Genomic DNA, 8,779 nt, shown 5'->3' on the forward strand with positions numbered 1-8,779 from the left:
TCATCTGTTGAGTGGTTGGTTTGGTTGTAATTACGAGTATATAAAGTATCCAGATTTCTATTATGTAGTTTCATATTGAGTATGACCTAGAAGACAGAGCAGCTTTTAAACTAAGCCAGCTTCCTTTCAGCTATTTATTAATCTCTGACAATTACAATGTAGACAGCAACTATTGGGAGTCCACAATTTCAGGTTTTTTTTTCCAGTTTACAGAAAGTGGTGAACTGCTAAAATGTTGGTGGCATTGCTTTAAAAATGTTACCTCCCAGACAATCTTGTCTACCACAGCCAACTGAGAAAACAAGTTAAAAGCTTGAGTTAAATGGTTTGTGTATAATACACTGCCCCTTTGAATAACTGAACTTGAATCAACAATATTACCTGTCACATGGAACTACAGTTTTCAATATCAATGCACACCTTAAGTAAAACCCATTACTTTTTATAAAAAGACATTTTCAATTGTCCTGTTTGCAGAAGAAATTCTACTATTAACTTTACATTGAGTTAGCTTTCCCCCTTTTGTGTATACTTTTTTTTTCACCCTAGTCCATTACAGTAAGGACTGTTCTGAAACATCACCTATCAACCAATTCGATAAGTCTGCAGGATATAGATCACCGTGTTCTATAGATATGTTTTCAATTTTGCCCCAAGTTCTGCCTTCCTTTAGGTGAGAGGGACATGGCAAGTTGATTTTTAGCTTAAGTTTGGCTGATTTTGTATGGATAAGTTCAATGGGAAAAAAGGGTGCCTGCCAATTTCAGCAAACACTAAAACCTACGGTTAAACCAGAAAGTAACTGGTCCTACCGTGTGACTGTGAGTATTTGCCTTTGTCTCCCTATGTGTTTTGGTTTGCAGCCATTAATAGCTTGGACTCCATGAAGCAGTAGCAAAGGGGAGTGTGTCAGAGCAGCAGGCCAAAATTAAATTACAGCAACCTTGCACTTTGCATTAAAATTTCCACTAAGTGAGGGAGGCTTGTAATCGTCCGGATTTTCCTTAAAGACAATGGCCCTCCATGCAACTGGCTACACTCTGTTAATTCATGCTGTTAGCTTCCTTTATTGGCTGTGGGGAACGCAGTATTGATTCTTGAACTCAACAGCAGCACAACGAGCCACTAGTGCATGGTCAAAATGCAGCAGTAGAGGGCTGGCAGCTTGAGAAAAGCAGCCATTCCGATGCACAAACAAGGTCAATTAGAGGACAGTGCAGCATAATATAAATAGCATTAGCATCCCTCTTCAGCCCGGATGATATCATGCTGGCAAGATGACAGTAAACAAAATGAGGTTTAATATAGAAGAAATAAAAAGGCCTTTAGTGTGATTTAATTGAAAAACCTTGTATCACTTTATGAGGGCTATCAATAGTAAAATACTTATTTTTTAAAAAAAAATAATAATGGTTAGAGATGTATTCTTATAACTATCCTATTCAGGTAAAGCTCTGTGTAGATTAGCCAGTTATCAATGTTCACATATACAAGGAAACTGGGGGGGAATATTTTGTTTGAGAAATGGCTAATTCTTACATTATAGTAATGAGATATTATGGCTGCCAGTGTAATTGAACATTATTTTTATTCATGACCTTTCAATGTCATTTGAGTGTAAACACAGAACAAAAAAGTGTCTGCATTTTTAGTTCAGCAAGTTAAAAAAAAAGTTGCCATTGTTGCTGTGCTGTTCTTTAAGGTCTTGCAATCATTACCTTTTATCTGTGAGAGACCTTTTCTTACTCTTATGTCAGCTCAAAATTAATTACGAATGTAATAACATCACACTGTTAACCCGGACAGCTGCATTAACCTATTGCATTTTTAAACCATAGCTATTGCTGCATCAAATAAAGAATGCCAAATTGAACACAAATGAGGGTAAATATTGTCATTCATGAAGGGTAAAATAAATGGTAGATAATCCTGTATTCTCGTTTAGCTTTTTTAGGTAGCACACCCAGAGGGAACAGCTATAGGTCCAACATTGGTAAAACTATTCTTTCAGCTGCTACCTCCACCTCAATCTTTTTACACATTATTCCTTCTAATCCTTTAATGAATTTCAAGTTTTTTGCCCACACCTGAAATTGTTGCCCCTCTTATACATTTCAAAAGCTGGAGCTTCCAGCTTCACAAATTGTATGGTTGTACTTAGAAGAAAATCTTAGCTCACAACTGGCTGAGATCAGGCATGTGGCAAGTCAGTAATTTTCCATGGTTTAAACTTCCTGAGAAGACCCCACTTCTGAAGTCTGGCACAACATTGATCAATGATATCACACAATCTCAGAACTCAGTAAGTTAGCCTTAAACTGTAATGCAGCCAATCAGATATTGTATGCAATTTTCTGCTTCCTCGTTAATTTATCTGAAATTAGTTCATCATTAAAAGAGAGGTGTGTATTATGATCTAATATAATGACATACCTTGACACTTGTTGGGCATGAAGCAGAAGGCAGAGTGCTGTAAAGCACCAAAGCATGACTTTATTAGACCACAGTATACACCTGTAGTGCCTTGTTGTAATTATAAATGGTGAATTTCTAGAGAAAAAATGCAAGATTGGGGGCGCAGTAAATACATATAATGTATTAAAAGAAATTTCTTTTTAAATGAGGAATTGGGCTGATTTTAAGGAAAACGTTCTCAAATATTAACAGAAGAACAGCTATACTGGGTCAGACCAAAAGTCTATCTAGCTCAGTATTGTGTCTTCCAATAGTGGCCAATGCCATGTGTTTTAGAGGGGATGAACAGAACAGGTAATCATCAAGTGATCCATCCCCTGTCATCCATTCCCAGCTTCTGGCAAACAGAGGCTTGGGACACTTCAGAGCATGATTTTGCAACTTTAGGAGTTTAAATCATAAACCACTGGTATTCTAAAGAGATATAGTTATAAAATGAACAAATTATTTGTTCTCTACATTGTACTTGAAACTGCTAATTTTAAAAAGTCTGGTAACATTTTAATAAGGCCTTGATTCTTCTAACTTTATTCAGGTAGAGTTAGGACCATCCTCTGCAAGAAGTCCACTGGAACTACTCGTGAGTAAGGGGACTAATCAGTATGAGTAAGGGAGGCAGAATCGAACCTTATTTAATTAAATTATTATTAAATAGCAAGGGCCAGATTCTGATAGCCTTACTCATGTTGAATAATACCTTACTCAATTAATAGCCCCATTGAAGTCAATGAACTCATAGAATAAAATCACAGACTCATAGAAATGTAGGGCTGGAAGGGCCCTCAAAAGGTCATCTAGTTCCTCCTGCCACACGGAGACATGAATAAATATTTCCAAACCTGCCCTAATGATGTTTGTCTAACCTGTTCTGAAAAACCTCCGCTACACGGAAAAAATAGCATCAGATTCTGACCCTGAACCGAAATGTTGTTTATATAATTAATTTTCAAAGGTGATATGAAGTTTGCCACGAAAGGCCAAAACATTTGCCCCATGTAGGTTAAAGGCCATTTGACTGAACTATTGAGTAATCTTAAATCTCAGTTTCAGTTTAGAACAAACAATTGCTGGTATTCTCTTGGCATTTTCAAAGTGATTGAGGTTGAGAGTCTGATCAGAAAAGTCTCCTTTTAAGAAAATGTAAATAATTTCTCTCTGATTAGCTTTTAGTTTTTAAGACTTTTATACCAGACCTAAATTTTAAAAAGTTTTTTTTTCTTTGAAAGAGTAGACTTTCCTGAGCACATTCACTTTTCTCTCAGTCTTGATGAGTTTCCATCAGTCATGGACACTATATATTTCATTTGAGCACCACTGGAAAAGGGGCATTAATATTACATGTGTTGAGTCCTGGACAATAAAGAAGGTCCAAGCTAAGCAGTTTAAATAATCACAAATCACTTAAGTGGTGCATAGAGTCTTGTATGAATGTCTTGCATGGGGATGATTTTCATTTGTGCCCCTAAAGGCTGGTGTGAACTTTCAAATGTAGGATTTGGATGTTCTCTTCAGGGCAACCACATTTGAACATTGGGATTTGGGACCATGACTAGAGCATGATCTTGAGTGATTCAGTTTTTGAATGCTCACCTAGAGACACCTTGAAGTGGCCTGATTTTCCTAGGATAGATGTGCAGCAATTGCCATGAGACCGTCTAGAATATCTGCATGTAGACATGACTATAAAGTATGTAAAAATGTTTTTGTTTCTTTGGATGATTGTTTTATTTTATTTAAACTATCATTCTGAATTGATTGAGGAGGGGAGGAATCCAGAATTATTTCAAATCAAGATCACAAACTTCCCAATTTTCAAATGTGGTTCCTAAAAGTAGACATCCAAATCTTTTCATTGGCTTCACTGGGATTTGGATCGGACCTTAAATGAAGATTTTTATATTATCAATATTATATCTTTTACAGATGGAAAAGATCATTCATATGGATGAGTGTCATCTATTCCTTGTTCTATGGATTCACAGTACATCGAAAACAAACCAATGTGATGATCCTGAATGAGCTGGATTATGCAAACCATGTTTATAGCTTCTATTGGTAGTTAATGTTGTAACAACTATCCCTTTTTAAGTAGTATTGAATCTCTTCTAACTTTGCCACATAAAACAAACAAAGTTTCTTTTGACCTAAAAATTCTCAGTTTAGTCTCAGGTCAAAGAAGATAATTTATTGGCAAGTCTTAAACAGATTAAACAAGCTGTTTTTTGAATTTCAAGATAACAAAAATCTAACATGTTTTTGAGTTTTAGAGAAAAGTTCAAAATTGCTATATGAATTCACTCATTCTGTGCCATTCCATCGAGATAATGAACTTGCATTAAATAGCTTTGCAAAGAGCTGGATATGTGCTGAAGTAACTAAGTCAGGCAGTCTGAGGAGAACTGGTTATTTGTTAGATTGCTGACACCTGCTTATGTCACAGAAAGAATGCAGAGAACCAGTTCTAAATCAGCAGATCTTTGGAGAAATGGAGCAGCATCTGAGAAACTGAGGAACAGTACTTGGTAGAGGTGAGTGAATAATGAAAAGCATTAGCAAACATTTATTCATGTTAAAAACAATGGTTTACTTCAGCTGTAATCACAATCGTTTTTATTCATTGTCCTTCAGCATGCAAAAAAGTGACCTTTTTTTAATTCGTGGAAAGAGAGAGAGTTCTGTCTATGTATTTACACTAAAAGTTTCATGAATACTCATACAAATATGTTTTCTCATGAATGTTTACCCCATAAGTGACTTCTTCAGTTCTTCCTCTGGTTTATAAAATCCATTCGATCATAGAGTAGAAACAATACCATGTGACTCAGGTAACCAACCACACTGTGCTAATAGGTTAATACAGATGTGAATAATTGAAGTATACTTCCAGTGAATACATAGAGTTAATGAGTGATTCATAGGATGAAAATGGTTCACATAAACATTAGTCAAATATTAGTAAACACTGAGCAAACTTACAAGAACTAGTCCTATCCAAAAGCTACAAGAGAGGAGAGGTGAGAAAATGATGAAAAATAAAGTTAACCAAACTTCTGTGTACTGCATAAATATTTGGCACAGTTTTGGAAAGTACTTTTGCCAGATTCTGTTCTGTTACACCAGTGCAAATCTAGATTAACTGATGTTAGTGGAGTTACTCCAGGCCGACACCAGTCTAACTGAGGCCCTGACTACAATGGGATTTTAGGCACTGGTGTAGCTGTGTCAATGCAAAACCCTAGTGTAGACATGATTTACATTGGTGCACTGCAGTTTGCACTGGTATTGTTTACCCCATAAGGATACAGCCCGCTACTAATCTAAATGATTTACAATGATACCGTGCAATTTGTGCTAGTGCTACTTATTCCACACTCATGCAACTTGATGTAGACACAGTTTACACTAAGGTAGTTCACCCTACACAGGTGCAACCCCTGGTGTAGACACAACTTAAACTGGTGCAGTGCAGTTTGTACCAATGTATAGTGTCATAGATTCCAAAGCAGAAGTTACTATTGTGATTATCTAGACTGACTTCCCAATTTTTGTGTCATGAACTTTATCAGTGACAAATTTATGTTTTCTTCCAGTCACTTATAAAAATTTAAGTAGCGTAGGGTCAAAAACGTATCCCTGAGGGACCCGACTAGAAACATACCTGTTCAATTATGATTCCCTATTTACAGTTACATTCTGAGACCTATCACTCAGTTAGCTTTTAATCCATTTAATGTGTGCCATGTTAATTTTTTATCTTTCTAGTTTTTTAATCAAAATGTCGTGATACCAAGTGAAATGCCTTACAAAACACGTATCAACAAACTTGTAATCACATCCAAAAAAGATATCGTTAGTTTTACAGAATCTATTTTCCGTATATTGATTAGCATTAATTATAGTGCCTTCCTTAAATTCTTTATTAGAATCCCATATCAGCTGCTTCATTATCTTGCCAGGGATCAATATCAGGCTGACAGGCCTATAATTAGTTGAGGCATCCCACATATCCTTTTTAAATATTGGCAAAACATCCATTTCCTTGGTGTTCCAAGACTTATTGAAAAGCAACATTAATGGTCTAGTGAATTCCTCTGCCAGCTCTTTTAAAACTCTTGGATGGAAGTTATTTGGACCTGCTGATTTTAAAATGTCTAAATTTAGTAACTGCTGCTTAATATCATTTTGGAATAGTAGTGGAAAGGAAAGAGTGTTATGTGATATGTCCACATCATCATTCCCCCCTCCACCCCAATACAAAACAGAAATATTTACTGAATACTTTTTCCTTTTTTGCATTATTATAGATAATTCTACCAATTCCATCTAGTAATGGATAAAAACCATTATTAGGATTCTTTTTGTTCCTAATATATTAACCCCCTCTCCATTCTTATTGTCCTTAACTCTGTTGCCCATGGATATCTCCTTGTCTCCTTTTGCTTCCTTTATCAGTTTTCTAGAATTCCTAGCTTCTGATTTATATTCATTATTATGAATGTCCCCTGTCTTCCCTTTGTTATATATTACTGTTTAATTTTTTTTATAGCTGCCTTCACTTTCCCTCTAAACCAAATCATTTTTTAACCAATGTGGCCTTCTTTCTCGATTGTGGCTTTGGGGGCATCTAGCAAAGTGTTCATAAATTCCCAATTATCATTCACATTTTTCTGATTAAATTCTTCCTCCCAGCTAATTTGGCTTATAACTGTTTTCAGCTTAGTGAAATTGGCTCTTTTAAAGCACTAAGTGTATATGTTACTGGACTGCTCTTTATTCTCTTTGTGCATTATAAATGTGATCAAATCATGATCACTTGTTTGTAAGTTACTATTAATTTTTAGTTACGTGATTGATCCCTATCTACTATCAAGATGAGGTCTAATACAGAATTCTCCCATGTTGGACACAGCACTTGAGGTAGGAAATTGTCATCTATAATATTTAGAAATTCCAAGGATGTTTCTAAGATGCAGCATGAGACTTCCAGCATATGTCACTCAAATTGAAGTCCCCCGTGATCACACAGGCTGTTTTTCCCTGCTGCTTATTTTGATTCAAATCTTGTTGCACTGATTTAAACCATGTATATGCTGGGGGGAAGGGGGAGTGGTGCACAAACACAGCTGCTTTGGTGGCTAAAACGCTAGTGTAGACAAGACCTGAGAGACAAGGAAAGGTGCCACAGCAGAAATCCTTAAAAGCATAGGACAGTGGTGTGAAAATGACTTAAAAGTAAAGGAAAAGGGGACTAGACTGAAGTGAATGAAACTATTATCTGAAATAGATTTGGGTGAAAATATTACATAAAGTAATTGTGGTTATACTTTGCTGCTGATGTACCTATGGTGAAATCCCTGCAACTGCATGCATGCTTTTCAAAGACACCATAATAGAGGCCCAACTTAAGTGTATACCCCAAATTAAAAAACACAGTAAAAGAACTAAAAAAGAGCCACCATGGCCTAACAATCATGTAAAAGAAGCAGTGAGAGATAAAAAGGCATCTTTTAAAAAGTGGAAGTCAAATCCTAGTGAGGTAAATTGAAAGGAGCATAAACACTGCCAAATTAAGTGTAAAAATGTAATAAGAAAAGCCAAAGAGGAGTTTGAAGAATGGCTAGCCAAAAACTCAAAATTTAATAACAAAATGTTTTTTAAGTACATCAGAAGCAGGAAGCCTGCTAAACAACCAGTGAGATACAAAAGGAGCACTTAAAGATGATGAAGTCACTGCAGAGAAACTAAATGGATTCTTTGCTTCAGTCTTCACGGCTGAGGATGTTAGGGAGATTCCCAAACCTGAGCTGGTTTTGTAGGTGACAAATCTGAGGAATTATAACAGATCGAAGTGTCACTAGAAGACATTTTGGAATTAATTGATAAACTTAACAGTAACAAGTCACTGGAACCAGGTGGCATTCACCCAAGTGTTCTGAAAGAACTCAAATGTGAAGTTGTGGAACTATTAACTATGGTTTGTAACCTGTCCTTTAAATCGACTTCTGTATCCAATGACTGGACTATAGCTAATGTAAAGCCAATATTTAAAAAGGGCTCTAGAGGTGATCCCAGCACTTACAGACCAGTAAGTCTAGGGCAAATTAGTTGAAACAACAGTAAAGAATAAAATTGTCGGACACATAGAAGAACATAACATGTTGGGCAAAAGTCAACATGGTTTCTGTAAAGGGAAATCGTGTCGTACTAATCTATTAGAGTTCTTTGAAGGGGTCAACAAACGTGGACAAGGGGGATCTAGTGGACATAGTGTACTTAGATTTCCAGAAAGCCTTTGACAAGGTCC

General features: G+C 36.1%; 1 long non-coding RNA gene across 1 annotated transcript; it reads right to left on the minus strand.

Annotated features, from left to right (window-relative positions):
- Window positions 1–2,343: 2,343 nt before the first annotated feature.
- LOC115645195 lies at window positions 2,344–8,563 on the minus strand. The gene is made up of 3 exons (XR_003998678.1): window positions 8,439–8,563; window positions 4,774–4,778; window positions 2,344–2,354 (listed from the first exon to the last, which is right to left on the minus strand). It is a non-coding gene; the product is annotated as an uncharacterized LOC115645195 (long non-coding RNA).
- Window positions 8,564–8,779: the final 216 nt, after the last annotated feature.

The sequence above is a fragment of the Gopherus evgoodei genome, chromosome 2 (genome assembly GCF_007399415.2).
Source record: "Gopherus evgoodei ecotype Sinaloan lineage chromosome 2, rGopEvg1_v1.p, whole genome shotgun sequence".
Classification (NCBI taxonomy): domain Eukaryota; kingdom Metazoa; phylum Chordata; order Testudines; family Testudinidae; genus Gopherus; species Gopherus evgoodei.